General features: G+C 41.0%; 1 protein-coding gene across 2 annotated transcripts in view; it reads right to left on the bottom strand.

Moving 5' to 3' along the window:
- The window catches only part of SRRM3 (serine/arginine repetitive matrix 3), a 713,909-nt gene that overhangs the window by 542,490 nt on the left and 150,634 nt on the right, over window positions 1-20,785 (bottom strand). The gene's annotated exons all lie outside the window — the stretch shown is intronic.

Genomic DNA, 20,785 nt, shown 5'->3' with positions numbered 1-20,785 from the left:
TTGAGGCTTGCAAGAGATGTCAAAAGCAATAATAAAGGATTTTGGGGATATGTCAAAAGTAAAAGAAAAGTCAAAGATGCTATAGGATTTTTACAGGATGAAAATGATGAAATGGTAAGACAGGATGTTGAGAAGGCTGAACTTTTAAATTCCTATTTTGCATCTGTTTTCTCTCAGAAAGGAAATGTAACATCAACTGTTATTCACTGTCCTATTAAGGGAATAGAAGAATCCAGGATATCTATAAACAGAATGATAGTGAGGAAACACTTAGCTAACCTAAATGTATTCAAGTCTCCAGGTCCAGATGAATTACACCCCAGAGTACTGAAGGAGATAGCAGAAGAAATTTTTGAACCCCTCTCCATAATCTATGAAAATTCTTGGAGAACAGGAGAAGTGCCAGAAGACTGGAGAAGAGCAAATGTTGTTCCTATCTTCAAAAAGGGGAAGAAGGTGGACCCAGGCAACTATAGGCCGGTGAGTCTGACTTCTATACCAGGAAAGATCTTTGAACAAATTATTAAACAACATGTATGTCAATACCTGGATAAGAATGAAGTGATTAAACAGAGTCAGCATGGGTTTGTAACTAATAAGTCATGTCAGACTAATTTAATTTCCTTCTATGATGGTATTACTGATTGGGTGGATCAAGGAAATGCTGTAGATATAGTATATCTTGACTTCAGCAAAGCATTTGACAAAGTCTCTCATACAATCCTTATTGAAAAAATGACTAAGTATGGAATGGACAAGGCAACTGTTAGGTGGATTCATAACTGGCTTAGTGATCGGACCCAAAGAGTGGTCGTAAATGGCTGCACATCCAGTTGGAAGAATGTCTCAAGTGGGGTACCACAGGGCTCTGTCCTGGGCCCTGTATTGTTCAACATCTTTATCAACGATTTAGATGAAGGAATTGAGGGTAAACTGATTAAATTTGCTGATGACACAAAGCTAGGAGGGATAGCTAATACTAGAGAAGAGAGAGAGAGGATTCAAAAAGATTTAAATAAACTGGAGAAGTGGGCAGCAACTAACAGAATGGTTTTTAACAGGGAGAAATGCAAAGTACTACATCTGGGCAATAAAAATGAAAAAAGCATATATAGAATGGGAGGAATAGGGCTAAGTGACAGCACATGTGAAAAAGACTTGGGTATACTAATAGATCACAGACTGAATATGAGTCAACAGTGTGATGCAGCAGCAAAAAAGGCAAATGCAATTCTAGGATGTATTAACAGAAGCATACAGTCTAGATCACGTGAAGTCATTATTTCCCTCTACTCCTCTTTGGTCAGACCTCATCTGGAATATTGTGTCCAATTTTGGGCACCACATTTGAAAAAAGACATCAACAAACTGGAGCAAGTTCAGAAAAGAGCGACCAGAATGGTGACCGGTCTGCAAACCCTGTCTTATGAGGAAAGGTTGCAGGATTTGGGAATGTTTAGTTTGCAAAAGAGAAGACTGAGAGGAGACTTAATAGCTGTCTACAAATATCTAAAGGGCTGTCACATTGTAGAAGGATCAACTTTATTCTCATTTGCACAAGGAAAGACTAGAAGCAATGGGATGAAGCTGAATGGGAGGAGACACAGATTAGATATTCGAAAAAACTTTTTGACAGTTAGAGTGATCAATGAGTGGAACAGGCTGCCACGAGAAGTGGTGAGTTCTCCTTCAATGGAAGTCTTCAAACAGAGGCTGGACAGACATCTAACTGGGATGATTTAGCGAATCCTGCTTTGAGCAGGGGGTTGGACCAGATGGCCCAGGAGGTCCCTTCCAACTCTACGATTCTATGATTCTATGAATAAAAGGTTGCAGAGGAGAAGAGTGTCTCAGACTACCCCTGATTCTCTGGGTGCTGTAACCAAACTGGAGTAACCAAACTGGAATAACCAAACTGGAATAACCAAACTGGAGTTACCGATAATCAAAATTAAATAGCAAGCAAAAAGCACCTATATCTCATGACTTATATTCATTTTTATCTATTTGGATATGGCAGCAAGTGAAAATGCTTCAGTAGCAAAAAAAAATGACAACTGCCAGGCAGTTAATTTTGGAAATACGGCTGCAGTTTAATGGTTAAATACAATATACCTAATGAAATCTGTATATTTTTAAACACAGATTTCATTAGGTATATTGTATTTAACCAATAAACTGCAGCCTTGTTTGTGCTTTGCGCTTGGAACTCGTTTGGCACAGTTACTAACAGAGGTAGCCTGAGCCGACATTTTTTTCAGTATTGGACAAGCACCTTAAGTTGTGGCCATTGATTTTCTGCATAATATCCTCTTTCCCAAGGATATATATATTGTATGACTGGTAATGATAGAAAAAAGACCGCCTTAAATAAACACAGTTTAGCTTATCACAGCAATAACCTGCATTGGACAGAGTATTTAATGACCTTTCCTGCAGGAAATGCTGTCTAAGTCTAAATGGAATTTAGGTAATATAACAAGAAGCAAATGCAGCAAAACTGAGCAGAGGCGTCCAAGGATGAGCCGCAAAGAGGATTAGGCAAATCTAAGAGAACATTACGCCTCCTCATACATAGTATTTTAAAAGTCTTTTAACGATAATGATGTTAGTTATGTTATCCTTCCCTAGTAAAATCATTTGCATTGGATATATTTCGGGCAAGAAATTCTGTTGCTCATCCTATCTGTAGTCATGAAGAATGTTTGTTTGTACAGGATAGCACTTTACATCAGAACTTAAAGGGAACCTGTCAGACGATTCACACTGCCCAAACCTCGGGCAGCATGTAGCAGTGCCTGGCTGCATGATGGCAGCTAGGTCTAATTGTCTCAGAAACGTTTCAGATGCTTATCTTTGTACTGTGTTAGCTAGTATAGTTTAAAGATACGGCGTCTGCATAGGCAGAGGTCTGTCAATCAACTAGAGTAGTGTGAGAAGAAGCTGGCTGGCGCCGCACCAGACTAGTCTCAATTGTGTTCTCTGAAAGGGCAAATCTAATCCATGAGTATGGCTGTTGCAACCGGTGGCATGGAAGAAGCCACTCCCGCTCGATATGGCGCAACATAGATCAAAGTTATAAATGCTCCAGTACCATTCCAGATAAAAATAATAATCTTTATTCCAGCAGAATTACAAGATAGACATCCTCAAGTACATCCAAATGTTGTCCATTACGTTCCTATGCATTTTAGACTTATTCACCGATAAGGAATGAGATGCAGCCTGAAAAGCGTGTGATAGTACGCAACATTTGGATGTACTTGAGGATGTCATTCTTTTAATTCTGTTGGAAATATGCTTACTATTTTTATCTGGAACATTACTGGAGGATTTCTTACTTTTCTCTGAAACGTACCTGGTTGCAATCGTGCAGACAGGCTCTGATTCATGGCGTCCGTAGTTTGCGCAGCATAAATCAACTGATGGGTTCCTTTTAACTTGGCCATTGCAATTGAGTTTATGTCTAGAATAGCTGGAACTATCTATCTACTGTAATTATCTATGTACTGTATATCTATCTATTTATGTGATTCTCTAGTTATCAATATATCTGTAGTGTGATATGAGCTCATAAGTTTTCATATAAATCTCTCTGTAACAGCTTGGAAGTCTCTTTAAAGAAGACCTTTCATCAGTTTTAGCTTGTTAAACTGGCCACATCATAGCATAGTGCCTGCAGAGCTGAATAAAACAGTCTTATTTTTTTAATTCCTCATCAATTTTATGGAAATATTAAAGTATAGATTATATTTTTTGCTAAAGTCAAGGTAGTATTAGCAGAGATATTTCTCTGGTGGTATTGACTTTTTCCTCGATATGATGTTGACCTGTCATAAACAGAAGGAGTCATGCATGGGATAAAAAGAACACACTCCCAGAGAATATCAGACATGGCTTTCTCTGTGTGAGACATTTAAGGACACACAATTCTGTCCTCCTCAATGATCTCACTTACAGAACCATCTGTGATTGCAAGTAGGGGGAGAATACCTGAGCTGTGTGTCATTACAAACACTTCTGCATCTGCAGCTTCATCCCAGCAAACAGTGCCATCAAATGAAAGCTGTATATTTAGAAATGTTTGTAATGACACACAGCTTTGCTCTACTTCTTTTCCCGCCTGCAATTACAGCTGACCCAGGCAGTGAGATCAATCAAGAGAGCGGGACTGTGTGTCATTACATGTTTCACACAGCAAAAACAGGGTCTAACATCTTCTGATAAAGGAATATCTGGCAAAACATCCTGGCACTGGTAACACATCCACTTAAAATGAATTTAAGGAAGCAAATAATTTGATTCTTGCAAATTTGTCCAGAAAACCAGAACTTGCTGTGCTTAGCTAAAGGCCCCTTTACATTTAGCGATGCACCAGCGATCCCGACCACGATACGACCCGGTCAGGATCGCTGGTGCATCGCTAAATGGTCGCTAGTGAGCTGCCAAACAGGCAGATCTCACAGCGATGCAACAGCGATACAGTGGTCGTTACTTACCTTTCAGACGCGGCGATCCTGGCACCTTCCCGCCCGCGTCCACGCGTCGCTCGTCGGCGCCAGCAGGAAGCGCCCGACGAGAAATGGAGCTGCGCGATCTTGCGCGATCCGCGATAGACAGCGGGGGTGCAGGTCGGAGGTAAGTATCACACATAGCGATATCACTAGCGATATCGCTGCTGCGTCACCAAATTGGTGATGCTTTAGCGATATTGCTAGCGATATCACTATGTGTAAAACCCCCTTTAGTCTTTGTACATCAGTATTCAGAAGACTGAAGATAGTAGACAGTGGCACTCACCACTGGTATGTTAAAACAGCACATTGTTCGGTCAACATATGAAGAGCACAGGAACGGAGGAAAATGAGCCACAGCTGTTTTGCATGTTTCCACGCTTCTTTCGGCTCCTACATCATTAAAGACATTATTTCCCTTTCATACTACTTCCAGAAATCACATAACAATTACCAACACAATTACCAAATACAAACATATACAGCTGTGGCAAAAAGTATTGACACCCCTGCAATTCTGTCAGATAATAATCAGTTTCTTCCTGAAAATGATTGTAAACACAAATTCTTTGGTATTATGATCTTCATTTAATTTGTCTTAAATGAAAAAACACAAAAGAGAATGAAGCAAAAAGCAAAACATTGATAATTTCACACAAAACTCCAAAAATGGGCCAGACAAAAGTATTGGCACCCTCAGCCTAATACTTGGTTGCACAACCTTTAGCCAAAATAACTGCGACCAACCGCTTCCGGTAACCATCAATGAGTTTCTTGCAATGCTCTGCTGGAATTTTAGACCATTCTTTGGCAAACTGCTCCAGGTCCATGATATTTGAAGGGTGCCTTCTCCAAACTGCCATTTTTAGATCTCTCCACAGGTGTTCTATGGGATTCAGGTCTGGACTCATTGCTGGCCACCTTAGAAGTCTCCAGTGCTTTCTCTCAAACCATTTTCTAGTGCTTTTTGAAGTGTGTTTTGGGTCATTGTCCTGCTGGAAGACCCATGACCTCTGAGGGAGACCCAGCTTTCTCACACTGGGCCCAACATTATGCTGCAAAATTTGTTGGTAGTCTTCAGACTTCATAATGCCATGCACACGGTCAAGCAGTCCAGAGCCAGAGGCAGCAAAGCAACCCAAAAAAACATCAGGGAACCTCCGCCATGTTTGACTGTAGGGACCATGTTTTTTTTTCTTTGAATGCCTTTTTTCTCCTGTAAACTCTATGTTGATGCCTTTGCCCAAAAAGCTCTACTTTTGTCTCATCTGACCAGAGAACATTCTTCCAAAACGTTTTAGGCTTTTTCAGGTAAGTTTTGGCAAACTCCAGCCTGGCTTTTTTATGTCTTGGGGTAAGAAGTGAGGTCTTCCTGGGTCTCCTACCATACAGTCCCTTTTCATTCAGATGCCGACGGATAGTACGGGTTGACACTGTTGTACCCTCGGACTGCAGGGCAGCTTGAACTTGTTTGGATGTTAGTCGAGGTTCTTTCTCCAACATCCGCACAATCTTGCGTTGAAATCTCTTGTCAATTTTTCTTTTCCGTCCACATCTAGGGAGGTTAGCCACAGTGCCATGGGCTTTAAACTTCTTGATGACACTGTGCACGGTAGACACAGGAACATTCAGGTCTTTGGAGATGGACTTGTAGCCTTGAGATTGCTCATGCTTCCTCATAATTTGGTTTCTCCAGTCCTCAGACAGTTCTTTGGTCTTCTTTCTTTTCTCCATGCTCAATGTGGTACACACAAGGACACACGACAGAGGTTGAGTCAACTTTAATCCATGTCAACTGGCTGCAAGTGTGATTTAGTTATTGCTAACACCTGTTAGGTGCCACAGGTAAGTTACAGGTGCTGTTAATTACACAAATTAGAGAAGCATCACATGATTTTTCGAACAGTGGCAATACTTTTGTCCACCCTCTGTTTTATGTTTGGTGTGGAATTATATCCAATTTGGCTTTAGGACAATTCTTTTGGTGTTTTTTCATTTAAGACAAATTAAATGAAGATAATAATAACAAAGAATTTGTGTTTGCAATCATTTTCAGGAAGAAACTGAGTATTATCTGACAGAATTGCAGGGGTGTCAATACTTTTGGCCACAACTGTATACAAAAAACAACAATCAAAAATCTATCTACTGTAATTAAATCTAATTACACAAATCTATCCGCAAGATGAATCTGCACCACAACACTAAACACAAATATATGTACTAATATATAGGACACATAGCTAGAGGAACTCTGTAGTGTACTGTCCCATATATCAGAACATTGAACCCTACTATATATAAAAAACAGCACTTCTACAGATTAAACATGTACTATCAGCACACAGCAACAACAATAGTATCTGCACGCTGCACAGTTCCTCAAGACACATGGGGCTTATATGATATCATATGTTTGGTTTTATCATTTTTCTGTATGTTATGTAGCTAGGAGTCCTTGGTTAGAGACAGGGAATGTTTTTTATACTTACAGAATGCTAAAATCCTTACAACTTCTAAAAATGATCCAAATGCAAACAAGAGGAAATGCCTTTTTAGCAGATGCAAAATAGCCGCAATGCACTGCAGTTGTAATATGTTATCCTTTTTTATTTTCAATTTTAAAGATTTAAAAATAGAAAATACAATACAATCGTGCCGCCTCTCAAAACATCTTATTTGAAAAGCCGCTCAAAATCAAAGTGAGGAGCATAAATCCATTTTGTTCCCAGCTGAAAGCGTGAAATCTCTTACAAGTAACCTAAGCAGGCATGTGCGAGTGCACGAGATTATTCTGCTATGAGAGTTCTTCCTCTCTTAGTGCATTTCTGATTGACCTCTATAGCTAATCTGCATCAACCACAGTTATTATCATTCCCTGGCGTTTGCTACCACTAGTATGATCTGCCGCTGAGAGAGGTCACTAAACAGCTCAGAAAATATTCTCGATCTCAGCGGGAAGAATGCACCAATGATTATCTTCTATTCCCACTTTAACCTTAATAGCGGTCTTTAACAATGTAACAAATTACAAAGATAGTTCGATTCAATAAAAAGCCTTTCCCTAATAGTTTAGTTTTTTTCCTCTTCTTTTTGTGTTAATTAAGCAGCATACCATCATGGCGTATCTGTTTTATTTTATGCTCTTGCCAGAACCCAACATTCTCTAGCTGTGTAGCAATACAAAGTCCTATGAAAGCTCTGAAAATTGAGAGTTAAATTGGTTTTGATGGCAGAGGAATCTCGGAACAATTGCATATGCATGTAGCAAGCGTGGCCTTTACACTTAGACAATACAATGTAAAGTCATTTCAGAATTTTTATATACTACTAAAACGTTCTCCTCTATATTTTAGACCCATTATTTTTCTTGTACATGTATTTTAAACAAAGCCTGATTGATACATACAGAAAATAATATGATTGCCTTAGATTCTTATATCCAGCATTTCCACAAAGTTATTTAGCTGAGCACACTTAGCAGACTGATTTATGCACTCTTTGGGCTAAGAAGAGACGCTTAGGCTAGGTTCACATTAGCGTTTGAGTCCGCAGCGTATCATCCGCATCCAAAGACGCATACAAGTGCATGTTTATGCAGCGTTAGCCGCAACATCTTACGCAAAATGCCAAAAAGCGCTGTGTTTGCATGCGTTTGTATGCGTTTTTGCATGCGTTTGCGTTGTTTATGCGCATGCGTTCAATATGGCTTCAGACAAAAGTGGGCATGTCTCATGGAATTTCTATTTACATTTTGAAGAATTCATGCGTATCGAATGCATGTGTACGTATGTCCTTGCGTACACATGCGTTTTTTGATGCACTCATTCGCATGTGCATGAATGCGCATATTTGACGGCATTTTGCCGCTTCCAAAAATGCAACATGTTGCGTTCGCTGGACCCCATCGCACACCGAAAAACGACGCATGCGAACTGATGAAAACGCATGCCCCTGTGTACACCATGTTAAAGATAGGGAAACATGACGCATGCGGATCTATGTGGATGAAACGCTGAACACACAGACACAAATGTGAAACAGGCCTTAGTGAACAATAAATGATATATGTACATACAAAGTGTGAATTGCTGATTTTGCAAGTTTGTCCACTGACATAGACATGAACAGTCTATAATTTTAAGGGTAGGTTAATTTTAACATTGAGAGATAGAATATAAGAATATATAAATAAAAATGTGAAAATCACATTGTATAAATTTATTTACATTTTGCAGTGAGACATAAGTATTTGATCCCCTGCCAACCATTAATAGTTCTGGCTCCTACCGACCAGTTAGACGCTCCTAATCAACTCATTACCTGTATTAAAGACAGCTGTCTTACATAGTCACTTTTATAAAAGACTCCTGTCCACAGACTCAATTAATCAGTCAGACTCTAACCTCTACAACATGGGCAAGACCAAAGAGCTTTCTAAGAATGTCAGGGACAATATCATAGACCTGCACAAAGCTGGAATGGGCTACAAAACCATACAAAAGGCGCTGGCTAAGAAGGAGACAACTGTTCTTGCAATAGTAAGAAAATGGAAGAAATACAAAATGACTGTCAATCGACATTGATCTGGGGCACCATGCAAAATATCACCTCATGGGCTATCCTTGATCATGAGGAAGGTGAGAGATCAGCCTAAAACTACATGGGGGAACTTGTTAATGGTCTCAAGGCAGCTGGGACCACAGTCACAAAGAAAACCATTGGTAACTCATTACGACGCAAAGGTTTAAAACCTGCAGTGCCCGTAAGGTCCCCCTGCTCAAGAAGGCACATATGCAGGCCTGTCTGAAGCTTACCAATGAACACCTGGATGATTCTGAGCGTGATTGGGATAAGGTGCTGTGGTCAGATGAGACAAAAATTGAGCTCTTTGGCATTAACTCAACTCACCATGTTTGGAGTAAAAGAAATGCTGCCTATGACCCAAAGAACACCGTCCCCACTGTCAAGCATGGAGGTGGAAACATTGTTTTGAGGGAGTTGCTCTGCTAAGGGCACAGGAATACTTCACCGCATCAACGGGAGAATGGATGGAGCCATGTACCGTAAAATCCTGAGTGGCAACCTCCTTCCCTCCGCCAGAACATTAAAAATGGGTCGCAAAGCCACACTCAGCTCTGAGAGAGGGTCGCATGCCATATTCAGCTCTGAGAGAGGTTCACGAGCCACATCTTGCTCCCACCCCACAGCAGTGGCAACCAAAGCCCCCATTATGGGTATAATAATAAGCTTTTCCACAGAAATCACCCCAAAGCAGTATACCAAGAACTAGGTGTTCCCACAATACCCCCATTCAGTTGTCTCCCATCAAGGACTTCCAACACACTGTTAGCATCCAGCTTCAAGAACCTCCTTTGACAGGTAGTATCATCCTGTCTCCAGTTTACCAGACTTAAATTATCTCTAAACCCCTAAGACCAGTATATGTGAACCCAGATCTTCTCTTTTGTGCAGGGCTACTCACAAAATTCACCAATTTGAGATTTACTCTTCATTCCTGTTTGCTAGACCTGGAGCTAATGCACCAAGCTGGCAGGCACAATTCATGGGACAGCGAGCTAGATAAGGCTCACGAGCTACAGGTTGGGGACCCCTGGCTTATACTGTCGATTTATTCAAAGCTTGTTGAAACAATGATTACCATAAAACTACTGAAACATTGAGGTCTAGTGATTTTTTTAAAGACCTACAATATCCTTTTTACTAATATGTGACAAGGCTTGAAATGTCTTGGTGATCGATGGGGTTCTGAGTTCTTCAGACTCCCACTGATCGCTCAAAATACTGGTCATCTGTGCATTGCCCTCTACTCCTGTATAAGTCTTCTATTCCTGCATGTACGGGCTCATAGACATTAAACTGAGCTTATACACTGCTCTGTTTGAGTGCTTATGCAGGAACAGAGTGCAACTATTCTTGTGCCGCGTACGCATGGAAAGGAACACCGCCTGCAATCTTTTAAGTAAAAACCTAGATATGCATTTAGGAAGAATGAGTTAAGCCGTGTCTTTACTTCACATAGAGAGCACTGCACTTTAAGAAAGACAAAGTATACAACGTGTTTCTATGGTTGTCTTTTTCACCCACATTTGTCATAATCACTAGCAAAAGGTACAGCTCATCAATGAAGGTCATAGAGACCTTTCCATGAATCTCACTCACTAGTTGGTTTTAATGAAGCTGCAGTGGGTGTTATATACCACAGCAAGAAAGCAGATGGCCATTCAAAGGATAACAATTAGCTATGTGTCACATCTTCTTGAGGATCTATGGTGGAGATTCACACAGTGTTTGACTCATTTTCAGGGGTTTTATGTAACCCCTTAGTGACAGAGCGAATTTGGTACTTAATGACCAAGCCAATTTTTACAACTCTGGCCACTGTTACTTTATGAAGTTATAGCTCTGGAACGCTTCAACGATCCCACTGATTCTGAGAATGTTTTTTCGTGGCATATTGTACTTCATGATAGTGGTAAAATTTCTTCGATATGACTTGAGTTTATTTATGAAAAAAAAAACTGATATTTGGCACAAATTTTGAAAATTTTGCAGTTTTCAAATTATTAATTTTTGTGCCCCTAAATCAGAGTCATATCTTTTTTGTTAGAACGGTATAAGGGTTCAAAGTTGACCAGCAATTTCTCATTTTTCCAACAAAATTCACAAAACCATTTTTTTTACGGACCAACTCACATTTGAAGTGAGTTTGGGGGGGGTCAATGACAGAAAATACCCAAAACTGACACCATTCTAAAAACTAAACCCCTCAAGGTGTGCAAAACAACATTCAAGAAGAAATCACATTCCTCAACCAAGAATCTGCAAAAACCCTAGTCCATGCCCTCATCATCTCCCACCTTAACTACAGCAACCTCATGCTCTATGGCCTCCCCTCTAACACTCTCGCACCCCTCCAATCTATTCTAAACTCTGCTGCCAAACTAATCCACCTGTCCCCCCTGCTATTCCCCGGCCTCTCCCCTCTGTTAATCACTGCACTGGCTCCCCATTACCAAAGACTCTAGTTCACCTTAACCATGGTATACAAAGCCATCCACAATCTGTGTCCTCCATACATCTGTGACCTCGTCTCCCGGTACTTACCTGCACGCAACCTCCGATCCTCAAAATATCTCCTTCTCTACTCCCCTTTTATCTCCTCTTCCCACAATCACATGAAAATTTTTTCCTGCACATCACCCCTACTCTGGAACTCTCTATCACAGCATATCAGACTCTTGTCTACCATGGAAACCTTCAAAAAGAACCTGAAGACCTACCTCTTCCGACAAGCCTACAACCTGCAGTAACCACCAATTGACCATACCACTGCATGACTAGCTCTACCCTTGCCTACAGTATCCTCACCCATCCCTTGCAGATTGTGAGCACTGGTGGACAGGGTACTCTCTCCTCCTGTACCAGTTGTTACTTGTAGTGTTTAAAATTGCTGTACTTGTTTTTATTATGTACATCCCTCCTCACATGTAAAGCACCATTAAATAAATGGGGCTATAATAATAAATAATAATAATTCAAGAAGTTTATTAACCTTTCAGGTGCTTTACGAGAACTAAAGCAATGTGGAAAGAAAAAATGAACATTTTGCTTTTATCACAAAAAATTTATTTTGGAACCAAACTTTTTTATTTTCACAAGGGTATAAGGAGAAAATGGACCACAAAATTTGTTGCGCAATTTCTCCTGAGTATGTCGATACCCCGTATGTGGGTGAAAGCCACTGCTTGGGCGCATGACAGGGCTCAGAAGCGAGGGAGCACCATTTGACTTTTTGAATGCAAAATTGGCTGAAATCAATGGCGAGCGCAATGTCGCGTTTGGATACCCTCTTATTTACCTAAACAGTGGAAACTACCCAACTCTAACTCCAACCCTAATACAGACCTAACCCCAACCCTATCCCCAACATACCCCTAATCCTAATCCCAACCCTAACCATAACCCTAACTGCAACCCTAACCCAAACATCACAACCCTAAGACTGCGTTCACACGTTTAGGTTTTTTTGCGTTTTCATTGCGGTTTTTACAGCGCGATTTTGCTGTGAAAATGCAAAAAACTGCATCCCATGCATTCCTATGGGATTCCGCAATGCTGTGCTAATGCTGCAGACTTTCCCGCCCACATAGGAATGCATTGTTCTGCTTACTTTCCGCATGTGGCTGTGCCCACCATGCGAGAAGTAAGCAGAACATTTGCAGATGGTACCCACAGTCCGGAGGAGAGGAGACTGTCCTCCGGGCTCTGGGTACCATATCCCTGTAAAAAATAGAATTAAAATAAAAAAATCGGGTTATTTTCACCTTCCGACGTCCCGTGCAGCGTCCCCAGGCTTCACCTATACACGCGCCAGCTCCCGTTCCCAGTAATCCATTGCGATAATGACCTTTGCTGACGTCGCATCTCGCAATGCGGTAGTGGTCTCGCGAGACGGCGACGTCATCAAAGGTCATTGCCGCAATGCATCACTCGGAACGGGACTTGTCGGAGCATCGCGGAGGCCTGGGGACGCTGCGCGGGACGTCGGAAGGTGAATATAACCCGATTTTTTATTTTTTTTATTATTTTAACATTAGATCTTTTTACTACTGATGCTGCATAGGCAGCCTCAATAGTAAGAAGTTAGTCACACGCGTCAAACACTACGTTTGACGAGTGTGACCAACCTGTCAATCAGTTCTCCAAGTGATGCTACAGTTCGCTTGGAAAACGCTAGCACTCTGCAAGCTAATTACGCTTGCAAAGCGCTAGTTTTTCCGTGGGAAAATCCCGAGAATTTCAAATGCGATTTTCCCACGGAATGGAATTCCGGAATTCTTGCGCGGTAACTTCCGCGGGAGTTCCACAACATGTGAACTTAGCCTAACTCCAACACAACCCTAACCACAACCCTAGCCCCAACCCTAACCCGAGCCCAATCCTAGCTCTAACCCTAGCCCCAACCTTAACCCTAGTCCAACCCTAAGCCTAGCTCTAACCCTAGCCCTAACCCTACCCTAACCCTAGCTATAACCCCAACTATAACCCCAACCATAACCCTAACCCTAGCCCAACCTTAACCCTAGCTATAGCCCCAACTATAACCATAACCCTAATCCTAATGGAAGAAAGGGAAAAAATACATTTTTTAAATTTTATTATTTTTACCTAACTAAGGGGGTGATAAAGGTGGGTTTGCTTTACTATTTTTTTTTTCATTTTGATCACTGTGATAGGGTTTATCACAATGAACAAAATGAACCAATAGAAGAAATCTCCTATTGTTGCAGGGTGCCGGCCGGCAGATCTCGGCGGGCGCACTGCGCATGTTCCCGCCATTTTCTTCCCGGAAGATGCCAACGGTCGGGGAACAGGAGTGGGGGATGCAGAAGGGTCCAGGGACACCAGACTTACTGGTGGGGCTCGGGGGACCCCATTTCTCTCTCCTCTGATGTGCTAGATCATATCAGAGGAGAAATTAAATGTGAAATCAGAGTTTTTGCGATCGCTGTTATTCAGTCAAATTCCAACACTGGGGGGCACTATAACCTTATTTCTCAGCGCCGTTAAAAAGCGGCGCTGAGGAATAAGTACTCTTAACTGCATGCGTTAAAAGGCGTATCGGCGGTCGTTAAGGGCTTAAGTATTTTCATGGGTATAGTCTACATGCATTTATGCGTTTTCGGTGTTTTTGTTGCATTTACGATCAGTGTTGTTTTTATTAACTCTAAGTATCAGATTCATCATTTGCAATTTATTGAAGTCACTTTTTTGTCTTGTGAGTCTGATGTTATTTTGTGCAAAATACTTCAAAATAATGCACACGGTCCATGATTTTGGTGCAAAATCAAAATTGCTCTTTATTTTTAACATTTTATCTGCTTTTTTGCAACTTTTCAACACCAAAATTTGCAAATCTTTTAAGAAGTCACAAAAATTCTCCAAATCGAAAACTCCTCTAGAATGAAAAAAAGGACCAAAAAAAATTAGACGTTTGGTAAAAGCCGCATTTCGTGAATCTGTCAGACTGGGTGAACAAAGTTTGAAAAAAGCTAGAAACTTATATATATATATATATATATATATATATATACACATATATATATACACTCACTGGCCACTTTATTAGGTACACCATGCTAGTAAGGGGTTGGACCCCCTTTTGCCTTCAGAACTGCCTCAATTCTTCGTGGCAGAGATTCAACAAGGTGCTGAAAGCATTCCTCAGAGATTTTGGACCATATTGACATGATGGCATCACACAGTTGGCGCAGATTTGTCGGCTGCACATCCCTGATGCGAATCTCCCGTTCCACCACATCCCAAAGATGCTCTATTGGATTGAGATCTGGTGACTGAGGAGGCCATTTGAGTACAGTAAACTCATTGTCATGTTCAAGAAACCAATCTGAGATGATTCGAGCTTTAGGACATGGCGCATTATCCTGCTGAAAGTAGCCATCAGATGTTGGGTACATTGTGGTCATAAAGGGATGGACATGGTCAGCAACAATACTCAGGTAGGCTGTGGCGTTGCAACGATGCTCAATTGGTACCAAGGGGCCCAAAGAGTGCCCAGAAAAAATTCCCCACACCATGACACCACCACCACCAGCCTGAACCGTTGATACAAGGCAGGATGGATCCATGCTTTCATGTTGTTTACGCCAAATTCTGACCCTACCATCCGAATGTCGCAGCAGAAATCGAGACTCATCAGACCAGGCAACGTTTTTCCAATCTTCTACTGTCCAATTTCGATGAGCTTGTGCAAATTGTAGCCTCAGTTTCCTGTTCTTAGCTGAGAGGAGTGGTACCCAGTGTGGTCTTCTGCTGCTGTAGCCCATCTGCCTCAAAGTTCGACGCACTGTGCGTTCAGAGATGCTCTTCTGGCCACCTTGGTTGTAACGGGTGGCAATTTGAGTCACTGTTGCCTTTCTATCAGCTCGAACCAGTCTGCCCATTCTCCTCTGACCTCTGGCATCAACATGGCATTTCCGGCCACAGAACTGCCGCTCCCTGGATTTTTTTTCTTTTTCGGACCATTCTCTGTAAACCCTAGAGATGGTTGTGCGTGAAAATCCCAGTAGATCAGCAGTTTCTGAAATTCTCAGACCAGCCCTTCTGGCACCAACAATCATGCCACGTTCAAAGGCACTCAAATCACCTTTCTTTCCCATACTGATGCTCGGTTTGAACTGCAGGAGATTGTCTTGACCATGTCTACATGCCTAAATGCACTGAGTTGCCGCCATGTGATTGGCTGATTAGAAATTAAGTCTTAACACACAGTTGGACAGGTGTACCTAATAAAGTGGCCAGTGAGTGTATATATATATATATATATATATAGAGAGAGAGAGAGAGAGAGCATAAAACGTATAGAGAATAGGGCACAAATACAAAATCCACTAAAAAAAAGAGCAAATTACTCCAGAACTGAAGAAATAGTTGTGATGAATTGAGGGGTCATAGCATGTCATTACAAGATGCAACAAAATAAAAAGCATTACAAAAAATGTTTAAAAAAAGTGATGTTAATAATGCCTGAAATACTGAAAAAAAGAGTGATTGAAGGAGCCGTAAAGTGAATATAAGAAAGTATATAATAATATCATAGCTTAGGAAACCTCCGGTGTTCACTACATTGTGTGGCCTGAGCCTTCACTTATCATTCCTGGGTTACAAAATGTATGATACCTCAAAGCTTTACTGACAAATCTTCAGTTTTTTAGTTCAAAGTTAGAAGGATGGAAGGACTTCATTGATAAAATTCACAATAATGCTATATGCTATATTCACACACTGGGTTTATGCAGCATTTTTTCTGCAGCATTTTTTCTGCAGCCAAAAAACTTAGCAGCAAAAATACTGCTTTCAAAATGGAGGTTTTGCTGCATATCAGAATCGGGTGTATGGAGAGGGCTTACGGGGTAAGCGCGCCCCATACTCGGCAGGGAACGGCTGTGTTACAACCTGGAACTGCCTCTAACAAGGAATCTTATCCTGTTAAACTCCGCTATCAAATGTGACAGCGCCATTTAACACAGCTTGTTTTTTGCAAATAAAAGATGCTGCATGTGAACATAGCCTAAAACCTTCAGCAAAGTATAGATATAATACAAGAGAATTTGACTCAGATGTCAACAGAATTCCGGTTATGTTACAAAGCCTAGGTTCCCTCGGAATTCACAAATTGCTGCTATATGGCTGCATCCTTGGGTAGACGAATAGTTAATATTGAACAAAATTGTGTTTCTTGTAAAAGCAAGGCAGTTAATCAAACTGATAGCCTCATTTATCTCCCATTACATAAAACCTTCAGACATTTGTGACCTTGAACATATTTCCAGCAGTTTAAACTGCTGGTTTCTTGAATCAATACTGAAGGACTTGGTAAAACTCTACGCCAAGGTCAAAACAAATGTGCGGTTTGTCTATCATCTACACAAATATGAAGCAACTGCAGTAAGTAAGATCCTTCCTTTATATACTGAGATTTGAGAAATATCATTAAAGCAATTATTCACTCTAAAATTATTTGTGCACAGAACTTCTTGTCCTAGTAATGTTTAATGAGATTTTTTTACTATGATTCTTTTATTATTCTCTTTTATCTAGGTCAAGATGTAGCTAGATTACAGTAGCCATTTTATTTGAAAATTGAGCTATATTTTGGTCACAGGCTCCTAGGCTGCATGAAAATGACCTGCCCCTGCTCTCTTCTCTTGATCTGTGTTTGCTCACATAAAAGTAAGTCCCAAAATTTGATCATTCGGTGTCATAGAGACTTTTCCCTCCCTTATTAGCACATGACTATATATCCACACTGTCATAGAATAAATAAAATCTATAATCTATAATCTATTATCTTCAGAAGGAGAAAGAGCTGACAAACAAAACCCCTTTAAAATGGAACATATAGGGAAGTGAGAGATAATGCTTCAACTTTTTTTGAAGCAGTGGTCCCCTGCAGTGGACAGGTAATTAAACAGGAAATTTTCTCGAAAAACAGATAAGGAGGCTAAAATCTCTTTACAAAAATGAGAAGTGTCTCCCCTCCCCTCGGAGGCAGAAGCTCCTCTGATAAAGGAATATCTTCAGCACTTGGGTCTCCACTGTCCAGATATGAATATTGCATGAGATATACATTTGTGAGATATAGATTTTCTTTGTCGTAGTGAAGGGACAAACGTGACGTATTAACTCACATCACTGTGGGGACACTAGAATCCATCCAACTTAATAACATCTGATAAATGGTGCAAACCAGGTCATATTTGGTCTCTATGTAAAAGCAAAATCGCAATAAAAATATGACATCAATATTTAATGCTTGGAACCTTTACAAGCAAAAATATCTTGTAAGTAGGGGATCTCATAAAATTCTAACAGACCCAGGACATCCCACAATCTGACCACAAGAGGTCAGCAAGGGGTGTGGGTGCAACTTACAAGATAATAAAAAGTGAATGCACACACTTGACCTGGGGCAACTCATAAAGTCCCACAGATTCCAGTACCACCTTTATGCCGATGATACTCAGATCTACCTCTCTGGCCCAGACATCACCTCTCTGCTCTCCAGAATCCCAGAGTGTCTATCAGCCATATCCTCCTTCTTCTCCTCTCGCTTCCTCAAACTCAATGTGGACAAATCTGAACTGATCATCTTTCCCCCATCTCACAGATCTTCCTTACCCGACCTTTCTATAACAATTGACAACATCACACTTTCCCCCGTACCAGAGGTCCGCTGCCTCGGAGTAACCCTTGACTCTGCCCTGTCCTTCAAACCGCACATCCAAGCTTTCTCCACCTCCTGTCGCCTCCAGCTCAAAAATATTTCCAGAATCTGTCCCTTCCTCAACCCTCAATCTACTAAAATGCTTGTGCATGTCCTCATCATCTCCTGCCTCGACTATTGCAACATCCTTTTCTGTGGCCTCCCTACTAACACCCATGCACCTCTCCAGTCCATCCTCAACTCTGCCGCCCGACTAACTCATCTCTCTCCTCGCTACTCCTCCGCTTCTCCCCTCTGCAAATCTCTTCACTGGCTCCCATTCCCTCAGCGTATCCAATTCAAATTACTAATACTGACCTACAAGGCCATCTACAACCTGTCTCCTCCATACATCTCTGAACTAATCTTCCCTCACGTAATCTCCGGTCCTCCCAAGACCTCCTTGCCTCCACACTTATTCGCTCCTCACCCAACCGCCTCCAAGACTTCTCCCGAATAGCCCCCATCCTATGGAATTCCCTGCCCCAACACGTCTGGCTATCAAACACAGATGGATCCTTCAGACGGAACCTGAAAACCCATCTCTTCAGGATAGCCTGCAGCCTGCTATGATCCCCGCTGCCTCCTCACCACTACTGGAGCTACCGCCTCATAATCACTGGAGCTGCTGCAACCCCCTAAACTACTGTCTCCTTCCCCACCATCCTGTAGCATGTAAGCCCGAAAGGGCAGGGTCCTCTTTCCCCTCTATATCAGTCTGTGATTGTTAGTTTGTTTACTGTAAGTGATATCTGTAATTTGTATGTAACCCCTTCTCATGTACAGCACCATGGAACCAATGGTGCTTTATAAATAAATAATAATAATAATGCCAATTATGATCCTTGTTCAATGCCAGGAAGACTCATTCGAGTGCAGGTTTGACCCACGTTTTTACTGGCCATTTTCTCATTTGAGGTGCTTACCTTCGCCAAGCTCTGAGCCATAACCAGTGTTTAGTAAGTTTCTTTCATTATTCCTTTTGATTTATGTAAATCGTATAGTTTTGTTCCCATTAGTAACATCTTTTTTATAATTTTATAAACACTGCCTACTTTTCTGATTAAATATATAAAATTTAATAGCTTAATTCCTCTTGCTCTATAAACCGCAACCCGATGCCAAATGCAACCTTTAAAGGGTGTCCAATCAGCCTGTAAAACGATTGGTGGTGGCAGCTAATAATTTTTCTTGGGTTATTGTGGAGTTGGCAGTGACCTTACAGAGGTATATATATTATTGGAATTGGATATATTGTTGGAATCGGTTGTATATATAGAATACGCTCACTGTGAGTTCCCCAGTAATTTGCCTAGTAGTGGAAACAGCAACAACCTCCTCCGTTAATCGTCGGTGAATTGTGTAATTGTTCTGACGATAGGGGCAGCAAAGGGCTGTTCGTGACAAACACCACTAAAATAGAGCTAGCATTGCCTTCATATAATTATTCATGGGCGATTGCACTAACTTATGTGATCTATAATTCTGCCTCAAGTCCTTTCTGCAAAGAGCAACTTTATTTTATTCCTCCTGTTCTTCCAAGAGCCATAGCTTTTGGTCAACATAGCTGAAAAGGGCTTGTTTTTTGCCTAAGCAAGTTTTAGTATTAAAGGACCCCATTTAATTTTACAATATAATGTACTGAAAAGTGGGAACAAAATTCTAAATGGAATGAAATAACAAAAGAAGCTACAATTATTATATATTTTTGAGGGTTTATTTTAAAGGCATTCACTGTATGGTAAATATGATATTGTATACAGGTCAATGCAATTTTATTTATATTTTATTAAGTTTATGACATCAATTAACAAGTAACAATACGCAAAACCCAGAATAAGTACAAAATCATAAATACAGAGAATGCAAAGCTCACCTCTTAAAGGAGTTATCTGGGACATTTTGGTTTTTTTCCTATGGGGTTAAGAACTTACTGGCGGATAATTAAAAATTACTTGCCTGTTCTGCTCTGTGACGAACTCTCCCTGCTCAGACAACGATTCTCTTGCTTCCCTTGACTTCATGTCAACAGAGTCGATGGGGCGTCACTGGGGTTTCATGCTGACTGACAGTCGGCTCTGTGCAGTAAGTCAGCAGGAAGTCAGCTGTGAATCTTCATAGCGTCAGCAGTGATGACCTTTTGACAGAGCAGAGCGGAAGTGAGGGAACTGCTCTGATTACGTGAGTTCAAAAGAAGGAGAATCACCAGCATGAGCGTTCCATAACCACTCTAAGTTGGAACGGTCAGTTGCAGGGCAAAACAGGCGGATAGTTCGCAACTAACTGCTGGTAAGTTCTTAGCCCCATAGGGGAAAAAAGAAGGGTCCAAGACAACTCCTGTAGTAAGCTTCGGATCTCTTATCATGTACCTCATTCTCATATTCTTCTTCAAAATGTAGTCCCCAATGGCACAAATCTGTGTGTCTAGATGCCATTGCCTATTTAGTTAGGCACTGCATCA

Source organism: Dendrobates tinctorius, unplaced genomic scaffold (genome assembly GCF_039654945.1).
Source record: "Dendrobates tinctorius isolate UK_male_01 unplaced genomic scaffold, ASM3965494v1 ptg000007l, whole genome shotgun sequence".
Lineage (NCBI taxonomy): Eukaryota > Metazoa > Chordata > Amphibia > Anura > Dendrobatidae > Dendrobates > Dendrobates tinctorius.
Note: the sequence above shows the minus strand (reverse complement) of the source record. Positions and strands in the feature narration are given on the sequence as shown.